This window comes from Synchiropus splendidus, chromosome 14 (assembly GCF_027744825.2).
Source record: "Synchiropus splendidus isolate RoL2022-P1 chromosome 14, RoL_Sspl_1.0, whole genome shotgun sequence".
Lineage (NCBI taxonomy): Eukaryota > Metazoa > Chordata > Actinopteri > Syngnathiformes > Callionymidae > Synchiropus > Synchiropus splendidus.
In genome coordinates, this window is record NC_071347.1 from 3,680,415 (window position 1) to 3,702,788 (window position 22,374).

Below are 22,374 nucleotides of genomic sequence, written 5' to 3' on the forward strand. Positions count from 1 at the left end.
TGATCAGCAGATAAGTTCTAGTTGTGTGTCATGAACTGAAAAGAGCAGGAAACAGACACAAAATAAAACCAAAATAAAAAGTGAACATGGCGCCACGTTTGATACAAGCAAATGAAAGTCTTTCAATGTGACATGATATTAAGACTCTTCACTTTGAATTCTTTCTCGTGATAGACAGCACATTGCAACTTCAACCTCTGAAATATATCTGTACAAGGTGGTGGGCCAGATAGGCAGAGGAGACTTGCCCCCTCGCAAAGGACTTACTTCGGTGTTCACCTTTACAACTAATGACTGGGTCACAAAGATGGATGCCAGCATTCTGTGGAATGCAGTGTGAAATAGAAAGACAATTCTGCAGCACACTGACCCATCAGTGACACCCCCGACCCTCCCAAAAAACTCCTCTATATCACTATTCTCTATTTGCATTACACAGGTATTAGCACATTCCACCGCACCGCTGCTACACTTCCATCCACACATATTCACTCCACCATTCTTCACCTGACCTCCCGCTCCTCCTCCCCCCCCTCCACCCCCTTCCTTTTCATCCCCTCTCACTCTCTTACATAACAGGGGAGTTAGCAGCGCCCAGCCAGTCAGGCAGTGTGAATGAAGGAGATATTGTGAATGAATAAACCTCCATTCTTAATCCTGCAACTCCCCCTCCCCTTGCTGCCTCTCTATTTCCATCTCCCTTGTAAACTTCTCTTCCCACATTCATGGCCATCTAGCATCATTCAGATTGACTACACATGCCTGTTACAGTGCAGATTAAGGGCTCTAATCCTGTCGTGGTGCAGGACAACCGGCAGGTGTGTGTCTTAATATTCGAGTCAGAGGACAGGATGTTTCTCATACTGCAGCATCAGCAGCAGGGTTCACCCCAGCTGCATCACCATAGCGATGCCGTCATCATGTAGAATTTGTGAGCAGAGGAGGGGCCTCGGCTGAGTCGATGATGAGGTCATGCAGTGGTCTCACTGCTCATTCAAAAAATAGAAAATCCTGCAGCTGGATTAGTGGAGAGAAGGAGGGGGATGAGAGGAGAGCATGTCGTCATTCGTTGAAACATGTGATCATTTGGAAAAAAAAAAAAAGGTGACAGATCAATCCTCTGTATCTGTGTGAATAAAATGTTGCTTGCAGGCAAGGATAATACATACATAGTAATATATATATATATAATATATATATATATATATATATATATATATATATATATATATATATATATATATATATATATATATATATATATATATATGCAACAAGCAACAAGCTCATGATCCTCTTATGATCCTTACTAAAGGTAATGATACACTAAGGAACCCACAAATATAACTGATGGTCTTATGTAGCAGTGTCGTATTTGTCATGCTGTGGCCAATGTGAATACTGATTTTGCCACGTACTTAAACACCATCAACTCCTCTTGGATGAATAAAACTGCGAACTTTATGGCGTAATGACAAGAATGAGGAAAAGCATATGAACTGAGAACATCTGCACTCAATGACTGCGCATCACATTCAACATATCAGTCAGGAGTTTGTGTGGTTTCCGTGTCGAAATGACACAATAACATCTCGCCATGATGAGTTTTGGGATACACTTTACATTAAGGTCTCATCTGTAACGTATTATTAGTTCATACATATGACATCATAATACATTGATAAGGCTTTACATATCATGTATGACAACTTATAACAATGTATTATACCGGCTATGGTTCAGGATTCTTGAGTCATTATAACTAGATTAGGTCCGGAACTTAAGTTGGCATATATTATGAATATTCATGACGTGTTCTATCAAACATGTTTTATGAATATACTAATAATGCATCACAGGTGAGTGCTTAGAGGAAGTTTTGCTTTTATCAATAAACAGGTTTGTTTAAGCTGTTAAGTGCTTTGGTGACTGGTAATAGTAAACGGATAGTTACTCTTACATTGATGTGATGCTACTCAGGTAGAGTGAGGTTTGAGGAAAGACTGGAGATAAGTCCAATGTGAAGCTGTTTCATTATTCAGTACCTGTGATAGTGATGTGCTGATCGGGCTTCATGGAACATATTTAATGGTAACTGCAGCCTTAATTTGAGTATCTTGTTCAGGTAGCTTCTAAACAATAGCAAAGCCCTGAACCTCCTCATTGTTGAAGTGGTGTCTTCACATCCAGAGCCCCCAAGACGGCACTCAATGTTTTGCTCAAGAGAACTAGTGAAGTAAAACCTCAATTCATTTTTAAACCAAAAGTGCCTCTTACTCAGCCCTGAAAGTGAGGACCTGGTTTTGCGAAGCGTTGTTGGTACTTCTACCTACTATTACTCATAGAGTAGAAGCGACTCCACTGGTAACTGCTACTTTTCTGTCTTTATATCCTGCATTGTGACAGGTGTATAAAGAGTTATTATGTTGCTCAGTTACTGTCCAGAAAATGATTGTTTAAAGCACAGAAAAATAAAGAAAAAGTCAGCGATCATACTTGCATCCTGTAGATGGCCTGGGCTTCCACTTCATGTATAGAGGTGTAACTTCCAAATATTGATGCAATGATATGTGTGACTGTAGTGTTTTCTCATCCCAAAAGAGGGATCTTTATGTTTCTGGTGTGCCAGCATTTATTCAAATGTAGATCATCATTTCTGTGTGTGTATCTTTTATTTTGCTTCTTTTCAACAGGTTAATTATTTAGGTTCTAAGCCCCCACAGTCACATTTGTTTTGCTCAGACCAACCACATGTGACTAACGTGTAAAACATCAATACAAAGTGGGTCAGTCAAATACAACAACAAAGATTGACACACTTCGTTTGAGCTGCGGCCAGTTAAATGTTTGGTAGGTTGTAACAGGAAGTGTGAGCGAGTGCACTTTTACTTTATTTGACACAAAATATATATATTTCATGTTTGCCACACTTGTGAGTAGCAAGTCTTGACAAGTCACATTTTGCTTTGTGAGGACATTTTGACGTGTCCTCACCAAGTTTAGAGCGTTACAACGTCGGTAAAAGTAATAGTTTTGATAGATTGTTAGGTTAAGGGTGAAAGGCTGGGGAAAGCATTGTCACTGACAGGGCCTCACAAAAATAGCAATATAAATAAATGCATAATAGTATTTAATAAATAAAACGTGCGATGCATTTAATAAGATTGATGTTTTTCTTCAGTCCTGAGGCTTGACGAGGCTCTCGCATTTGTCGCCCAACATGTGATGGTGCTGTAGAACTGACATTTTCGTTTGTGTTACTCTGCCATCTTGTGGACATAGTAGTACTTCAAAGCTTTTTTTATGGCTGTAAAAGTCTCTACGAGCCTGTAATGTCTCAGGTGAGCGGCTCTCTCTAGCTCTGTCACTGTCAACCAATGTGTGAGTCAAACTCAGTTACTACACTGAAAGACGGAAAGAAAAAAAAAAAGTAAAAATACTCCTCATGCAACATCACAAATGCAACACTTGGGTCAGTGCTTCACACATTTATTATAATGGAAGTCGATGACAAGCGAGTGGAAATCTTTTTGTTTTCTAATTAGTCATCGCATGGGTCGTAGAAACCCAACGCCAGTGTTTGGTTCACACACAGCTGAGCATTCTCCACGCCCTCTCACTGTGCCTCCGTGTGTTTCACTGAGGGATCTGGGAGCTGTCTGTCTGTCGGGCCTTTACTGCTGTGATGACCAGCCTGTCTTCCTGTGGTAAACTAAAGCACAGAATAGAAACAGAGTATATTACGATAAAAAAGTGATCGTGAAACAATTGTGTAACAACATTAAGAAAACAAAGAATGTTGCTCAACAGAACACGACTGAATGTTAACTTCCAGATATTTGCTGTCTACATTCAAAGCAATGACACTTTTTTTATTTTATTACTTTATTTTTTTTTTTGGGTGCTTGGTCTTGGCCACATTAAAGGCCATTTACTTCTCCTGCTAAAAAGGTAAAGCAGTGAGAAGAGAGGCGCCAGTCGGCACGGAGCCAGAAGAGACAGCTCGAAGTTCAAAGAGTCTGATGTTTGAATACATTACATTTTGGTCGGGGTTGTGAGGAAGGACCCAGCCCCGGAACCGCCTCCCGACCTCTATCCCCATGACCAAACCATGATGTGGGAAATGTTAAACTGCAACAAATTCTTCTTCAACATCAATTATACACCGGAAACAGTCATTCGAGCTGGAATAAGACTAGAATGAATAATACTCTCTTATCACAATGAGTACAGCATAATAATATAGCTAGCGACACGTGTTGACTGACAAGCGCAGTATATAATTATTGCAGGAAAACTGGAACATTTTTTTTCCTCTTGTGACTAGACATCTACACGGCCATGATGTTTAAGCAAACGCGTCGAGGACAGAGCGAATCACAAGTGTACGGAGAAGGCAGTGAGATGAAGACTGTTGAATCAATCTTGACAGTGTGACCATTTCCTCAGATCAATGTGACGCTGTGACAGTGAAATGTGTGACCCAGTGCGTGAGTCACAATGATAGCTAAATAACGTCCTTATCAAATCTGGCTTTTGACGTGGCCACAGTGGTCAACATTGATTTGGCCATTAACTTGCTATACTCTGCAGTAATTCATTAGAATATCTGTGTTGACAGTCTCTTCATCCTTTAGGCACCGAAGTCGCAAAGTTGGACGGTCCTCAGATCCATGATCAACATGATTTACATTACTTCCCTAAACTAAACGTATGACATGTGTCCCACCTATTATACCTATAGCGTCGAAGTCCATTTAATTCAGTGGAGTGAAGATGAGACGCACCAGTCTGCAGCGTCGCTCACACACACAGACCGGGACCATGTTATTGGTGGCATGAGCCACGTAAAAAGTAAAATAAATGGCACACACATTTCTATCTATGCCACTAGATATTTCGAGGAGGATTACGGGAAAATGTATGAATTTTTAAAATACACGCACAAGAGCCATATGCCAGACACGAACCGAACCAGCAACCCTGTGACACACAGGGATGTGCTTTAACCACTTTACTGCTGCTAAGTCACGTGACCAGCTGTTCAGGTGAGCCTCACAGCTAGTGATGGGCCAGTGAGGCTTCATGAAACACTGTCCTTATTTTTAGAGCTCAGTAGGTGGCACTGTTGGAAGTTTCATTGAAATGGCTGTCCAAAGTCAAAGATTTTTTAGCTGAGAGTGCCATCTAGTGGCCACTTAAAATAAGGAGACTGTTTCATGAAGCCTCATCACTACTTACAGCCTTACATATTTATAGGATGTGTCTCTTTTCAGCGACACAGTAAAACAATGTGGCTCTTAGCCTCTGACTGTTTGGTCACTCCTGCTGCATATCCTTATCCTTATCAGGCAATCGCTTCGTCCAGGACTGTGATCCAAAACACACGGCTGTCGAAGCATGCATGGCATCCGAATGGATCATCTGTGTCAAAATTCCACAGGGGTCACTGGACTCGAATGAGTGGATCTATTAAAATAAAATAACAATGAAATAACGGCACATTGAGCATTGTGAGAGACTATTATGTCATCGGTACAGACAGGTGAGGACGGTTTAAATGTCCGTCCACTTCTCAACCAGGTTGTGAGGGAAGGTTCTCCCCATGAGACATGGCAATCTTTCAAAGATGAGAGTCCAGGGATCAAGGGATCTGTGGAAGAGAAGGGTTTTCTGATACTGCATGCAGTTAAACCACATGACTTATTCACAGGGATGACGTGACTGTAATGGAACTGAAGGGGTTCCTCAAAGCTGCACCGAATTATTTCAAAACCTAATGTGTGCTAAGCAAGAAGATAGTGAATCCCCTCAACCAGATATTTGCTGTCTAGATTCAAGGCATTGATGCTTTCTTATTTTTTTTTTTGCTGATTAATCTTGGCCAGATTAAAGGCTGAAAGAATACAAAAGTTGAAGCAGTGAGAAGAGAGGCGCCAGTCGAGGAAGAGACAGCTCAAAGTTCAAAGAATCTGATGTGTGAAATTTTGAAAATGCGTTCAGTCAGAATACATTTTGGTCGGAGTTGTGTGGACAGACCCAGCCCCGGAACCGCCTCCTGACCCCTATCCCCATGACCAAACCATGATGTGGGAAATGTCCTGTTAAACTGCGTCATTGGGCTGAAACAGACAGTCGTATTTATGTCAAAGTTGTCAGATCTGCCACCTCAGTTCCTCTACACATTTTATCAGGGTCTAGGAGCGAAACACAGCAGCCAACGCTCTGAGTTGAAGCCCCTCCTGTTGAACGGTGATGTCAGTGGTGAGGCGATTCCATACCTTGTAACGCTAGTGAAGAAAACGAATGACAGATGAGAATAGGGCCTAGAACAAGTGCACATGGAGGACAACTTGACACTGATGCAGCACTGCTGTGCAGACGAGAAGTCACAGCAAAACCCGATCCTGTCAAAGAGCCAACGGCTAAGGTGGAAGACCTGACTATTCTGGTAATGTCTCTGAAGTCTCAACCAACCACTGGTTCCAGAAGCAGTCGACCTACCAGGGAACAATGACGCCAGTTTTCGTTCTTGGTGAGCAGCACAGGCATGGAGCGACCATTATTGGCCTTCAGTGTGTTAGAAGAACTTAAATAGGAGATTAAGCAGAAAAATTGATGCCTTTGTTTACAAAACTAGACAGTTGTGAATTTTGATAGCATGATACAATCACATGTAAGATCAGGTGCAAAAGATATTCTTATCCCTGCCGGTCAAATCACCTGGGTGAGATATCCTGTTCTCCATACCCCAAATAGCCCAAATAATACCCCAAATTCAGAACCTCTAGTGTTGTTTGCAGCAGATACAAAACATTGGAACAGCAGGATGTAAGCTAAAGTTTACCAGAGTTCCATAACACTCTGAAGCCTTATGTAGCAATACCAGTCTGTAACAGTACTAACCATGAAGTAAATTTGCTACGTAAAACAAACAACTGTTGGTACACTGCAGCACTGCACCAACAGCAGAGGTTGGTGGAAGTTGACTCTGTGGAGGAACAGACACCAGCAGCTACTGTAAATGTGTTACTGTAAAGTGATCTGCCTGTATGCTGACTCTGATCCCACCCGTTCCAACCCCATCCCCAGGTGACCCTTGAACACCTAAATCAGTGGTTCCCAAACCCCGGGCCAGAGACTGGTACCAGTCCGTGGATCAGTTGGTACCGGGCTGCACAAGAAATAATTAATTATTTCCGTTTTGTGGGTGTGGGTGTTTTTTGAAGAGTCCAGTCCGGTGCATTCGCAAACGATAGAAATGACATAGGGTGCATTCCCAGTTTGCAAATGCTTAAAGATGACATTCCAGTGCAGTGATTGTACTCATCTCTACTGAAACTACCGATGAAGGAAGTTAAACAATATATCCAGGATCTTCTGGTGAATGGATGCGTAGTGAAGTCTAAGTCCTCCTAGGTGGCGCCTGTGGTATGTGGTGTGTAATCACAGGCGGCTGTATCTGAGCCATATAATGTGTGATAAATTGAATTTTTTTGTGTCTGTTCAGTCTGGCAGGAATGACAATGAATTACAAAAAATGTATGACCAAATAATCTCAGTACATAAATGATCATATGTGTGTGTGATATGTTTTCGGAATGTATTCTCGGTGTGTGAATGTTAATATTAATCTTAATATAATAATGCAAAAAATGGCAGAGGGTTGTGAAAGTGCTTGTGGAACTAGGAAAAGGGCACATATAATGCTTGTGTAAATTGTAAATCCTGGACAGGACAGAGGATATTCTATTTATTTTATTTTATTTTTTTTTTCAGAGACGACCACAACGATTTCTTTGTGCATGGCAAGGTAATGCCTTGTCATGGATGAGGTGTTGTTATTGTATCCTAGCTCCTTGGAACACAATAAACACCTCAACTGAGAAGAAAATAAGAAAGCATGAAAAATAGTTATTGGTGTGCATACCATATCCGCATCTGCAATGATAGATTTAGCTTACCTTGTCTCAAAACTGTCACCAAACTATATAAATATTATCCACACTCTGCTGTCCAAACTCTTGACTGACCTCAACTCTGCTTCAAAATCCCACATTTTGGATGGAGCCTGAGGGGTTTATATAGGAGTAAAACTGATTCACTTTCCGAATCAATCACATGGTGCAGCCGGGCAGCGACGCCTCGCACGCCATCATCTATGGCTCCTCCCGCAGGAAGCCTTGATACGTGCCCTGTGGAACGTCCCTTTCATTACTCGACAGTTCCCTGTGCATGCATTTTTCACCACCACGTAACTTTCTGATGCTTTTTCTAACTGGACTATATTTATCATTGAGATGGCGTCTGACAGTCGTGTGTATTTTGTGTTTATGTACTTGTTCTCTACGAATGTCATTGATTCTTGTTTGTTCCGTTTCCAGATTTCTCCCTCGATTCTGTTTGTGTTTTCCTCCTGGTTCAGTGATGCCCTCGGTTCTTCCTTCTGTCCTGTGTTTACAATTAATAAATTGTTGAGTTGCATTCTCGTTGTCCAGTCTCTTTGCTGCTGGTGACCACTTGCACTTGGGTTCTGTGCACACACGGCTCCTGACATCTGTAAAGTTGTGCTCTGCCTCACAGTAACACGACCACACTGACATCTGTAAAGTTATGCAGTTCGGCCACTGCCTGGTGAAATCCCGATACATACAAACAGATGAGTGAATTTACTTGCATCCCAAAGGTCATTTCTCATTGAGCGCATGCCTTTATCTCTCACCATTGACAAGCTACAACCTTTTGTAGGAGTGATATCCAAGTGCAGGCATCTTCACTGTTTTGGCAGTTATGAACTTTATAAACAGCCTTCTAAAAATAAAAATGTATGTAAAAATCTACATCAAAATATAAATAATGTAAAGTAAATAAATGAGCCATGCATGTGACTCCGTTTCAGTTTCATCAAATCAAAAATATCAATTATTAAAGCATTATCCACTGGTCCGCAGAACTGGGAAATTCCCAGCTTCCGCCCGATGGTGTCGCCTGACCGGATTTCCCAGTTGCAAAGTGTGAGAATTCTCAAGTATGCAGTCCAAGATGGCTTACCTGAGCGTAAACAGGACATTGAGGCTTAGAATAAATGAAATTCACAGATGGAAACAAACACATTCTGCTAATGTGTTTGTCATCGTTGTCATTTGTCATCCTGCAGGTTTTTTGTTTTCAATTAAACAAATTTATTAAGAGGCTTCTTACATTCGGACAGTGCCCGCTTGAGAATCTATACTTCCGACTTTGATAAGTGGAATGCATTGAACTCGGCGGTGACGTCTTTCCCGGCTCGAACTTCCAACTTCCAAGGCAACAATAACGAAGCATCAGAGCAGCTTGAAAGCGAGAGGAAAATCATCAAGTGTGTCACAATAAAACTAATTCAGAAGAGATGGAGGAACCAAAGACATACCATTACCTATCCAAAGAAAGAAGGGAAGATTGAAAGCAAGAAATACAAATATACAAACAGAAGCGCAAATATATGAGAGCCTGTTAATAACAACAACAAAATTGAAGTCAGCTGCATTTTTGTCCATGTATGAACCTGAAAATGACCCATGGAGCACTGTGTTTCACCTGAGATGTTCTCTCCCTCCCTCTGTCAATTTGTAGAGCATCATTCCTCATGAACATAAAGTTCACAGTCCCGGTAATCTAAATTCATTGGTGTTTGGGTACATGACAAAATCATAGTATTCACTTAGGACACCAGCTCCAGTGAGGGTGGATCCTCAGATTCTGACGGACATAATAGTTAAAATCCTGGATGAAACCTGTGTAGTGTGGTCAGTGGGGCAGGCAGATACAGTCCTCTGCCTCGCAGTACCACGACCACACGAATGAACTCACTCCATGAAGTTCGTCATGACTTTGGTGGAAGTATTGTCATAGTGTGATCCATTCAGGACACACTCATTGGTGACGACTTGGATAGAATATACAGCGTAGGCTTTTTTTTCTATTCCTAAATATATGAACATTCTTCTTTCTCATTCCAGTATATGTAAAGATGACTGTAGAATACTCTCGTCATGTGGAAAAGCAAAGTATGGACCCTACTTTAATTGTGCAGTACCCCAAAAAAGTTTCAGTAACTAAGTGTAGGTGTTGTTGACAAATTGAAGATGATGAAAACATAAAAGGAGTCACCTGCTGTGAGCTCAGCAGCAAGTCAGTGCTGTCTGATAAGTGAGTGGTTCTCCTAACATGTATTTAAGTAAACATTAATTGAATTTAATAAGACCAAGCCGTGCATGATAATACCTCGCTCAGTGGGTTTTCAGGTCAAGCGTGACTCTTCCTGTCACACGTCCAACATTCATTGATCTTCTGCTTGAGGTTGTTGCTGTATCAGAATGATCGCAATGAGCTGACTTTGACTTTTTGTTTGGTTAGTGATGCACTCTCTTTATAGCAGCAGCAAAATCAGCATCGTGGCTGGCCGATTGGTTCCGCGGCGAATAACAGGATCAAGACCTGATCCAAGTAGATCAAGTCCATTTTTCTGTGGATTTAAAGTCCACACATTTTTTTGAGAAATTTCAATTCACCACAAATCATGAATAGACAACATTATTGAGCATGCATGCTCTGTCACATGGATTCAGGGCCCATTGATGCCAAGAGTAGTATGACGTTCCACTGCATTGATTTAATGGTAAGCAGGAGACTTTTTTTTTTCTTATCAACCTCGCGCAAGGCATGTGGTTGTGTCACTTCATTCTTCATCTGACCCAGTTATTAATGTATTGAAGAAAGTTGATCACTCTCCAGTTCATTTGAAAACTTGTTAATCATTTATTTTTAAATGGCCATTTGTGGGTTGTAGAGTCAGTGTGTCCTCTTCTTCACTGGTCACAATATTATGCATAGAGAAAAAGGTGTCGGTGAATGATTTGTCTGGGGGAGATCTTGGGCGTCTCACTATTTGACAGCGGCAACATGTATCACATAAGTGGAGTCAACAATGGTCGGTGGATGTGTTGAATTCGGGACAAGCACTGGAAAAAGCCTCAAACTGCTACCTATGAATTTACCTACGAATTTCTCAGGACTTGTCTCCATGGTTTATTCCCCAATCTCTCCACTCCAATTATGATAAAAAAATAAATAAATAATAATAATAATAATAATAATAATTCACCTCTTGCATGCTTGTTGCGTTGCTTAGTTGAGTTGGGTGTTGCTCCTGGTTTGAATGTCCATCAGCTACATTCCATGGCCACATTGCGTCAAGAAATGAAACTCACATTTTGTTACTTTAATATATTTAAACATTCAACAACATTCCTTTTTCAGTGAAGATTCGCAATATATCTTGTAAATGTTCCTTTTAAGCAGTAAATAACTATGTATAAAAGGTTGAGATGTTATATAAGAACACTGTAAGACGAGGCCTCCATCTTATGTCCCTGAGATTGAGTTTCAAAAGTATTTTCCGCTGCTTTGGATGTGTCACGTGACGTCTCGCTGCTGCATTGTTGAGAAACAATGAAAGGTCTTTTCACTTGGAGTTGTCCATGTCAAATCTTTCAGCTGCCTCTCAGACCAGACACTTAGCTGGAGACTAAAACAAGGCTTGAAAAGGACATCTGCAGAAGGGAGTTTCTTACAACACACTGTAAAATATGGTTGGATGACTTCAAAAAAGAAAGAAACCTGAATGACCTCTGTATTGTTTTTGATGTCTCTGTCTCAAATATTTGAATCTCACCTCAACTGAGGGGTATTTTACCTTCATGTAACAAGTAACTTCTAGTTCTCTGTAACCATTAATGCATCACTAAGGTATTCATTAAATGTTTAACTCAGAGAATTTTGAAAAACTTCATAGCTTAACTGCCAAGCAGAACAATTTCCAACACTTTAGTGCTCTCATGACACTGTTTTAATTGATTTCTTGTTCTAGTTTAAACGATAAAAGTTGGTCACATGTGCTATGAGAAACACAGATTTTCCCGTTCCCATGCAGTGACAACATTGTTAGTGTGTCCAGTCAACCCGGGGTTTACCTCAGGTTACAGACATACTCACCTGGCTGAGCGTGTTTTCTAACACATCAGCGGGATCGGTCATAACTGGAAGAATGTATTCCTTCCTCTATAAAATTGATATTCACACTTGTGCAAATATCCCGGTTACACTGGAGATTAACTGGAATAACGTTGTTAACCTCACATGCAAACGTAGCTTTGGAATGTGATCAAATGTCTTGAGGGCCAGGTGAAATGAGTGAGGGGAAAACACTAGTGATGGGCTGATGAGGCTTCATGAAACAGTCTCCTTATTTCCAGAGCTCACTAGTTGGCACTCTGCTCAAAAATCTTTGGATTTGAACAGTCATTTCAATGAAATTTCCCGCATTCGTAAACCAACAGCGCCATCTACTGAGTCCTAAAATTAAGGACACTGTTTCATGAAGCCTCACTGGCCCATCACTAGAAAACACTCATTTCCACCAAGCCATTCAATGCAAACGCAGGTAGTTAGCGTAAGAACTTCTTTCTTTTCTTTTTTACAGTTGTGGTTGTGGATGTGGAGTGACTGCTGACTTATGATGCCATCAATGTATTTTCTATAAGCCTTTGAGAAAAAGGGCCATCATTTCACATCGCAAACAGTCCATGATCTAACTTTTGAGGGGTTTAAATTCCATATTGAGGCCTAATTTACAAATCGCCCTAAACAAACGCTGTCTTCTCGGAATAAGATGCCAGAGTCACTAGTGGAACCAAAATTCAGTTGCAGCTCTTGAGGTGCCAGATGGAAGGGCCATGCCTTCACCCGCTTCTATGATGTTTTATTGGCCTTGGCTTTTGATAAATCCTCCAAAGATTTGAAGTTGCTGTGTGGAACGTTTTGGCTCATTGTGTAAACGTCTACTCCTGCATTGACATGAAGATTCTCAATGTCCGTTGTATCTTCCAAGTCATTCTACATTGTACAGTGAATAATGTATTTCATCAGCTACGGACGAAATGTAAAATATATTAATTTCTTATACAACAACATACATTTAATCCTTAAATATCTGAATAGCAGCAACATAGATGGTCAGAGGGACAGAAAATTCGCTAGTGGCTTGGTATTTAAAGCATCAGTCGATAAATACTGAAACTATTCAGACAAAAATGCATTGGTGATGTATGCTAGTGTTGCATAAAAAACTCCAAGTTATTAAGTTATGGTTAAAAGTTATAAAATTGAAATAATATCTATAGAAAAACAAGAAAAAAAACAACTCATCCAGGCATGTTGATTCTGAATTTAACACTAATAGTGTGATTCCGTCCCATATTTTGCAACATTTCTAGCTCATTCTTCAACACCACTGTGGTCAACAGGCAAGTACCCAAGGAGACAAACGTCTAAAAAACTTGTTTGACAAGCCCCAAATTATTATGTAATTATGGATGAACAAAAGTTAATTTTTATTTGGATTATTTGAATTATTTGTATTATTTGTATTTTGCTGGATTTGTCGAGTCCTGTAAAAGATTGGTGGGCTGAGATGGGGATGTGGAACACCACCAAAATGTAATCTGTTGCTGAAAATTCAACTGAAATCTGTTCATAACTTTCATTTTGGTACAAGAGAGAGAGACAGACTGACTGACAACATCCAGTGTAAGTCAGGTCATTGTGTGTAGTGTGAAGTATTTGTCTCTGAATGACAGAAGAGGAGAGGGCGGCATAGATCGCCAATTTAAAGCTACATGTGACAAACGTGCCTTGCCTCCTCTGTCTTCATTGTCACAGCAGGCGCATGACCACAAGTCAGAGTAAATACAGCCACGTTGGCTTGGTTACACTTCAGTCGTTTGAGGCAGAGGGGGGATTATAAAATAACTCAACAGCTCTCCTTCATATTTGCACGAGTTTTCACCCTCGGTTTATTTGTACCTGCTGAGACACCGCAGAGGCACAATGCAACTCACGATGGAGGAGAAAATAGAGCTGGGACTGACAGAGCAAGGGACGGACAATCCTGTTTATGGGGTAAGGTAAACTTTGTCCTGATGTCTGGAGTAGAGTGTCGGAATAACCTGTTACAAGTGAGAGAGTTCAGAATCAATCATCAACATATGATGCTTGTTGTCTTGCCAGTTACATATATATATATATATATATATATATATATATATATATTGCGCTTCTTGACTGAAATCAGTTTCGTCGATCTGTTGTCAGGAGCCTCAAAGTGAAATTGACAAAAGCTCTTTGAGTGAAACTGAATCTTTTGAGGCTGTTATTTCAGGTTAATGTATCAGTGGTCAGACTTCATGCGGTGTGCGAGTGGATACAGCTGTGCCTCCTTTTGTTGACTGGACAGGAATTTAGGAAAAACAGAAGATATAGAGCAGATGTGTAAACACATCTAAAGACACTATTTTTGGTTATGGAACAATAACTTGAATAAGAAGGAAGATGATGCTCAGTTCAAAAGCACCAACGGAGCCTAGAGAATCTGTAAGCTCATGTTCTAAAAGTATCAATCTAAATACAGCACTTTTTACACGCTTTTGGTTGGAATAGCATTTTTGATTCTAAAGCAAAATTGCTTTTGGATCCAAGCCGTTCACCTGATTATGCTTCCTCCACTCTGGTCATATTTCATGCTAAAACAACATCTCCTGTAGACATATTTTTTTGTTCTTTACCAGCCTTACAAAGCGTCTTCAGTCTGGGTCAGGTACACTTGGGTCTCAGGTGACCTCTTTCAAATCCCAACAAAGAATGCCTTTATACGAATCTTCGGTTTTCCCTCGTGCAAGCAATGAATGAAAAGAAACATTTTCTGTTTAAGTGACTGAAGTGTAGTGATGCTTTATTATAATTGAATATCTTTCAAAAATTTATAAAATGTGCGTTAACATTGTTTTTATATATCATTATATATCACAATTCAATTAACGCTGATGTGTATGGCCACATGACACAGTTTACATAATCTCAAAACCATTAAATACAATTTGTCATTGCAAAACTATTTTGAGGAGTGAAAATGTCTGTAAAGAGTTTCCCCAAGATTGAACTGAGGCACACACCATCATGAAATTGACATGGAATTTAGAGACACATGACAATACATTTTAGCTACTGGCCTGAAGCTTTGAAAATAAATGTAGGTGCTTAGATGCCATTATGTTAACCAATATCAAGTGTTACTTGTTTGCTTAAAGTTAAACTTTGTCACCAGAGACGGCAGTGATTTGAACTGCACGAGTCAGAGGTAGTTCAGGGGTGATCACTCACTGGGAAAAGAGAAGCACTTGTGGCTTTTGATGCGAGCAGGAGGTTTTTTTTTGTGGTAAACTCGAGGGAAAAGAAGGCCCTTGACCAGCCAACATAGTAATGTGGCAATTTCACAGCCTGCTTCTCTCCGCGCATCACGGCCGTGACGTGGGAGGCACACATCTTGCCACATGATGCTGCATGCTAGCTAACAGGGTTATCCAGCTTTAGAGGTAATCCACCACACTCTGGTGTATCAGCATCTGTTCCAGTTACGCCTCAACTTTTGGAATAATGGACAGCGCCAAAAGCAATTCCTAGTTTGACGCAAACCAAATATGTATGAGATAAGTATCAGTTTTCTATCAATAATTTGGCTCACCGATCAGATAAGATAATGAGGCATATCCATGTTTTTTTTGGGGTTATTTATTTATTTTTTTAACCAACTAGAACAGGTGTGGCTCTGAACATTGACCTATTCATCCAGTTTTGAGCACCAGGGAGAATATCGCTTTGTTCTTTGATAGTCCCAACATGTTTGTGAAATAAATCCAGTCATAATTCTGAAGTTCATACATAATTAAATAGTAAGAACATATTGCTAAGAAAGAAAAACACCGAACACAGAAGTGTACCTGATGCTTGTTGTTTCAGAGAATTCTATCAATGAAATGGATCCATCAGCCACAGCGCAATAAGTAAGAACAGCAAAAATACAATTCTTAATCATCACAAAGTGCTGAAATAGTAGCGACAAATCACTTCTGGGAGCCGACAGAGGACACAGCCATAGTCAATGACCAGTACCCGTCAGATATGGCGCCTCATCTTGATGTAGTGTTCGCTCCCTGATGTGGGATTCAGTCAGTTATACAGTATATCTTTCTGTTGCCTTTGATGTCAGCAGTCGACAGAGAATTCCACACACGACGTGATCGTGTCATTGTGATGCCGTAATGTGGCTTATCCCAGAATAAGCATAGATTTGAACCCCTTGTTTAGCCCAACGGAGCATGGCGTCATGTCATGCTCCACGCCCTTTCAAATGGGTGGCCACCAATGTATTTCCACTGTCATACAGCCTCAATGGGAACACACACGACTCCTACTCGTTGCGCAAAAATGGATTAAAAAAGCTACCTATATGAATGGGGCCCCTTTAAGAACAAATTGTATACGATCATCAGATGTTAATTTTGCTCGATACCTGCTTGCATCTGCATTGCATTTGCATCTGCTATTGAATAAAGACAGTAACTTGATCATTCTACATCATTCATGAAGTGCTAAGCAGTTCCTTTCTTATTGGTCATCCCTACTTTATCCCGCTCCCACTCCCTTCCTCTTGCATTCGACATTACATAAATTGAATCGGTTTTTAAAGCAGAGACACTCAAAGAAATGTGGTGAAATATAATATAATATAATATAATATAATATAATATAATATAATATAATATAATATAATATAATATAATATAATATAATATAATATAATATAATATAAATTAACAAGAAGATTTCCAGTGGCACAGTGGAGGATTCTCAGTTTTTCTCTGAGATCTCCAAGGAAGGACAAATACAAAAATGAGTATATGTATTACGAAGCACGGGACATGTTGGCTAACTATTTTACCACTAGATGGTAGTCACATGAGGCTTGACGTTTGGCTCGCCTCACCTTTGAATTGCAAGTAAGTTTCAGCCTTCAACTGAAGACAGCCTCCTCCCCAGGAGGCCAGCTGCAGGGCAAACTGGTATCCCATCCTAATCGTGATACCCTGTGAAACCCATGGAATTCCTCCTTGGGTCAAGCTTGTTCACCCTACTCCTCGGAGGTTCTTACCAGGGTTCTCAAGTGGGCGGTGGAGTGGAAGAGATTAGTGTGATGTTACTGTTCTTTCAACCCGCAAAAGGTCCTTCCACTTCATCCATATCAACTGGATCTGACTGACTTTTCCATGGCCTGCTTGTGGATACCAAGGTATTTCTATTGTCTAAATTGGAAGAAGATGCCACAAACCTCACTACATCCTCATTGTTGTTGACACATTGCCACATTAAATTATTATTATAGTTGTCGGTTGCTCTGAGGCATTGTTACACATGTCCAAGTTGGCTTTCATCAGAGTGAGGAGATGAGGTTATGAGGAACTTAACCTCAATGTCAAAAGGAATGAGACAGCTCTTGTCAAAAAGTTTGGAGGAATTACATTGAATGTTGGATGAAAAAGTAGAGACATGGATGAAAAAGAAGAGCAACTAGACTGAGTTGTCCTGTTTGTCGTTGGAAAAAACAACATACATACATTGAAAAAAAAATCATGTCATGTCAAAAAAAATAAAAAATAAAAATAAAAAACAAACAAAAAAAAAAATATATATATAGTAAACATTTCAGCAGTGCTGCGTGCAACCACTAGAGGGAGGAACAGACCCGTGGATTTAACAGCTTGCAGCGCTGTGTGAGGAGCAGTATATCAAATATGAGAGAATTCAGCGATTGTTATAAATGGGCTCTTTCGTAACACGTGAAGATTCCGGCCGAAAATTCATTTATCTTTTATCTCATCTCCTTATCTTCTATGGAATAATTTTTTATCAAGAGAAAATCCCAGGAACTGCAGAACATTTTTCTCAGAAGCTCACACATAAATATTGCCAGGCTCTGTCTTAAGTGGAAAAAGACAGAACTTGAATTGAGACAGTCTTGGCTCCTCAGATTCTTTGACTGAAGGAGGATGTGGAATTTTCCACATATTTCATAATTGATTTCTTCAATCAGAGGTTACCACGAGGAAACCGAGTCACAAGACTACCACCTATCCTGGAAAATAAAGACATCATTGTTGCTGTTCATTCATTGAATGGTTTTTTTTTTTAGAGGAGATTTAATCAGATTAGTAAGGGAACGACAGAGATCGGAAGTTATCCATCTTTCAGGGAAGATGTATAGGTTTGCGTCTTTTGCTAGTGCTGGTGGTACAGGTGGGTCGTTCTTGTGTGTGCCATATGCCTTCCTCATGTACCCAGTGGGAATTCCCCATAGGTTATTCAAGACCAGAGTGTTTATTTTATTGCGAATGTTTGGTAATATGAACCATATGCATGTCTCACTTATACTGTAAGAAGAAATATGGTTGGCATTCTTGCTTCTAAAAGGACAAAAATGGCCATCTGTGGCCGCAGACACACAGTATTGCCCTTGTTTACAGGACCCAATACTTCCTAATGGAGATACATTACTCTTTTGACAGATAGTTTCACATTCACATGTTTTATCCATCAAAATCTCCAAGTGTTTTCTCTTGAAACCTGACGACCTTCTACTCTTGGGACATTTCTTCTCTTCCTCAAAGGCAGATGGAATGTTTTGAACAGCAGTGGCACCTTTGAGTTCCCAAAGCGACCATGTCAGTTTAGAATGTTCACACCGTTCACTTCCAAGAAGACATTCATTCATATCCACAGGATGTCTAGGCTTATTTGCACCAAAACAATGGCAAATCAAAAATGTCAACTGCCAATTTCGTCCCGTACTTGACCTCTGAGGAAGAAGTACAGCGTGCAACCTTCTGAGCGAGCCAGCACAGTGAAAGAGGAGATTCATCTCATGCTGTTTTATGGAGAATCATGCCATTGGCCTTAGGCCAACTGACACCTCGCCGTGGAATCCCTACTGTTGGCAAGTATTTGAGTCGAAAATATTCAACACCAAGTTTTATGGCTCACTGCAGGACAGTGGGTGGTCCGTGCCTCTTAAAATCTGCTGTTGTCCACTTTGGTTTCTGAGGGGGCAGGAGATTTGAAATGCTTGTAAAAAAATTAAATTAAGGTTAATGGAAAACTTACATCTGCACCAGTGATTTTTAGTCAACAGAGAGCCTAATAAATCAGCATGCAACAGGGGAGGACGGTTTCTGCGTCACCCTATGCTGCCAAAGTCCACTTGATCGTTGTTGACAGGTTTCACCTTAGGAGTGACAGTGTGACTGAGTTTGAATCATTCAGGGACAGTAATGTGACATAGTAATTGGTGGGCTGATAGTGATATCAAGATCACAGAGCTGCCAAACAAGCTGCTCAGGAGTTCATCTGTAGCCGCCGCCGGCATGGGATTGGCCACATCTCTTCTCTGAGTGGCTTTAAACTGAGGCAGGGAAATTTGGCAGCAGCTGATTTAGATGACTCAGTTGGTCAAGTGGTTTTGCAAGTCCATGCCAGCATGGAATACAAATAGATCATTTCTCATTTCTCCTAGATAGACTTTGGTTCCCCCCACTGCGGACGCTATGTAAGACAGGAGCTGATCTCCCCGCCCAAATAAAGGCTGTGTTGGAGATGTTCTCTTCCTCCTGCTGATCATATGGTTGTCCTCATTCTTGTCTTGGACACCATAAGCTTCACAGTTCTATCCATGAAACTGGAGTTCATTGGAATTTTAGTACGTGGCAAAATCATAGTATTCACTTCATGAAGATGGATTCACACGTTGAAGATCAGATGCAGGACGGGCCTTCAGTAGAGAAGGCTTTCTGCAAAACCTGCTATCTAAGTCATGTCTGTGAGGAGCCCAGTCTATCTCTCCTAAACTCTTAAACCGTGGCTAATGTATTGTCTTCCCTGTGATCTAGGGAGCACATGCTAGCCATCATTTGGTCAGCAGTATTCTCCAAGTTAGCGTTAAATCTGGATTTTATTTGACATTTGTGGACATCCGGGGGTCAAAACACCATCTATAACTTGGGTCTGATTTGAAGAACCGGAACTTCTATGCATGCGTGTCTCATTGTTGCTATTAGAACACAATGAGTAATTGTGTAAGCCCCTGTCATGTTAGCTCGTATGTCACCAGAGAATTGCCTGACACCTCCCTAAATGCCTCTGTCACCATTTACTTTCTTTGGCTTCAAATACACGCGTACCCTCCAGGGAGCCTGTTCAAACCCCTTTTGCAAGGCGATCTGTCAGATGTTAACTGAGTTAACAGAGATGTGACCTCTTTGCATTTGACGTCAGCTACTGGTTCACATGGGGCACTCCGCCAAGCTAGAAATACTTATCAATATAAAAAGAACTTGTCTCACACAACTCCACTCCACTCAGCTAGTGTGACAAACAACTCTGATCTTTGGGCTTGCACACCGCCCGAGCTGTTAAATGATGGCCCTTGACAGTTTCTGAGAGGTACATCACAAAGGAAGATGTATTTCACATGTGTTAAACCAGCGGGTAAGCGATCTCTCCCACGAGGCTTCTTAAGAGGGAGTTGACCTCTTTGCATCTGAAGACCATATCTTGTCTCACAAATCATACCGTGTTTAAGGACCTGCGCTGTCTTCAAAGTTATCTTCCTGGAAGTGACAGCTAAGCTTCAGTGGAATCAAACTGCTGATGTAATAGTATAATCAGTAATGATGATGTCATGAGGACAGCGATCATCAATAAAGTGTATGTGACAGTATTGCAAAATACTGCTGGTGAAATGGAAGCAGGAGTGGAGCCTCAAAGCCCAGTGTGGGACTTGTTCGTCTTGAAAATTTCAATTGTCTTTTTGACCTATGTTCAACCAACTCTTTGAGGTGTGAGTGCTTAAGAGCTTCCTTTGCTTTTTTGTCCTAGCTTTGATAATTCTTGCAATATTTCTGTGTAATTGACTGAAACACATCTGGAAAGAAGTTAGGAATCAGCAACAGCCCCTCCATGGCTTCTGCCTGCGCACAAATAGCTGCACTGCTGCTGTTCAGACTGTTCAGCGACTCAAGTTTGCGGATGACTCCATAATAATTGGAATTTCTGCGCATGTCGATGCGTCGCCCTAATGCTTACTGGAGGAATGATCCATGACTTGGTGCAGCCAGATCAGCTGAGAGCAGTGACAGAGTGATGCAACTCCGGAGAGCTCCCGCCACTTCCAGCCTTCATCCTGAGTGGTGAACAGATGTACTTCCTGTGTCAACTGAGGAAATTCTACCTCCCTCAGCTCATGTGGTGGCAGTACTAAACCACCATGGTGGGGTCTGTCATCACCTCCGTCATCACGGTGTATCATTCTGCTGACGCTGTCGGGGACTACTTGAGATCAAATGTTCTCTTGTGACGGTGAATGTTTATGACATGCGCATCTACACTGGCTACGATGCTATGTTTTTTTTTGTCTTGCTGACCATTGGTCTCGTTGGTTATATTGTTGAAATCAAGTTGGACCCAAATTCCTTTGTGAAGTCATAATTGATGAGTATCAAAAAGTTGAAGTAAGGGCAGAGTGACCAGGGTTCATGTCCTCTGACTGGCAACTTCATGGGCGTGAAGAAACAGTTGGAATGTGTAGGTTCCTCTGCAGACACAATTCTTAGCAGAGCAATGTGGAGCCTCACGAGAGGAGAAATGCACTTTTGTTCTGGTTAGTTTTTCAAATGATCGCTCAGATAAAGCACATGTGTTAGATACAGTATTAGGATAGGCTGCTCAGCACTGTTGTCAAAATGATACAATTCTTTTGATTCAATTTTGTTTTCAGACAATATATTGAGAATGAAAAAGAACTGGACCTCAGATGTGACAGCACTGGCCAATATACACCAGAGCTATTACAAATTGTATTGAACAGTTTTGAATATTGCTCCAGTTACATTTATTTTTCTAAATCACTCAAACGTGATAAATGTAAAAAAAAAAAAGATGTTTTTTGAACTGCTTCTAACTTATGTGATTCAAAGGATGCCAGGTAGCACATCTGGCACCCACACGCCTTAATCGCAGCACCTTTTTCAGAACACGCTTCACTGCATTCTTCACATAAGGAGAAACGCAACTTGGCAAATGAAATACAGCTTGCACATGTCCAAATTAGAAGTGCAGTTCAACAGAAGCTCTTCAAAGACAGCACATCTTAATTCATGATTCCCATCTACAGCTTGAAAGTGGTTTTGTCTAAGGCTTCAACACACAGTGCACTTGATATACTGACGTAAAATCAGTACCAAGAACCCGTTCTCTCAGATAAAACAGATGAAAAGCATGCGCTGTCTTTTGAGGCAACTAATGATTCGATTCCAATTTCTGGTGCTGCGATTCGATAAAAAATCATGATCTGCAACTGTCTTTGCAAGAGAAAATGACAAATTCTGCCATCTT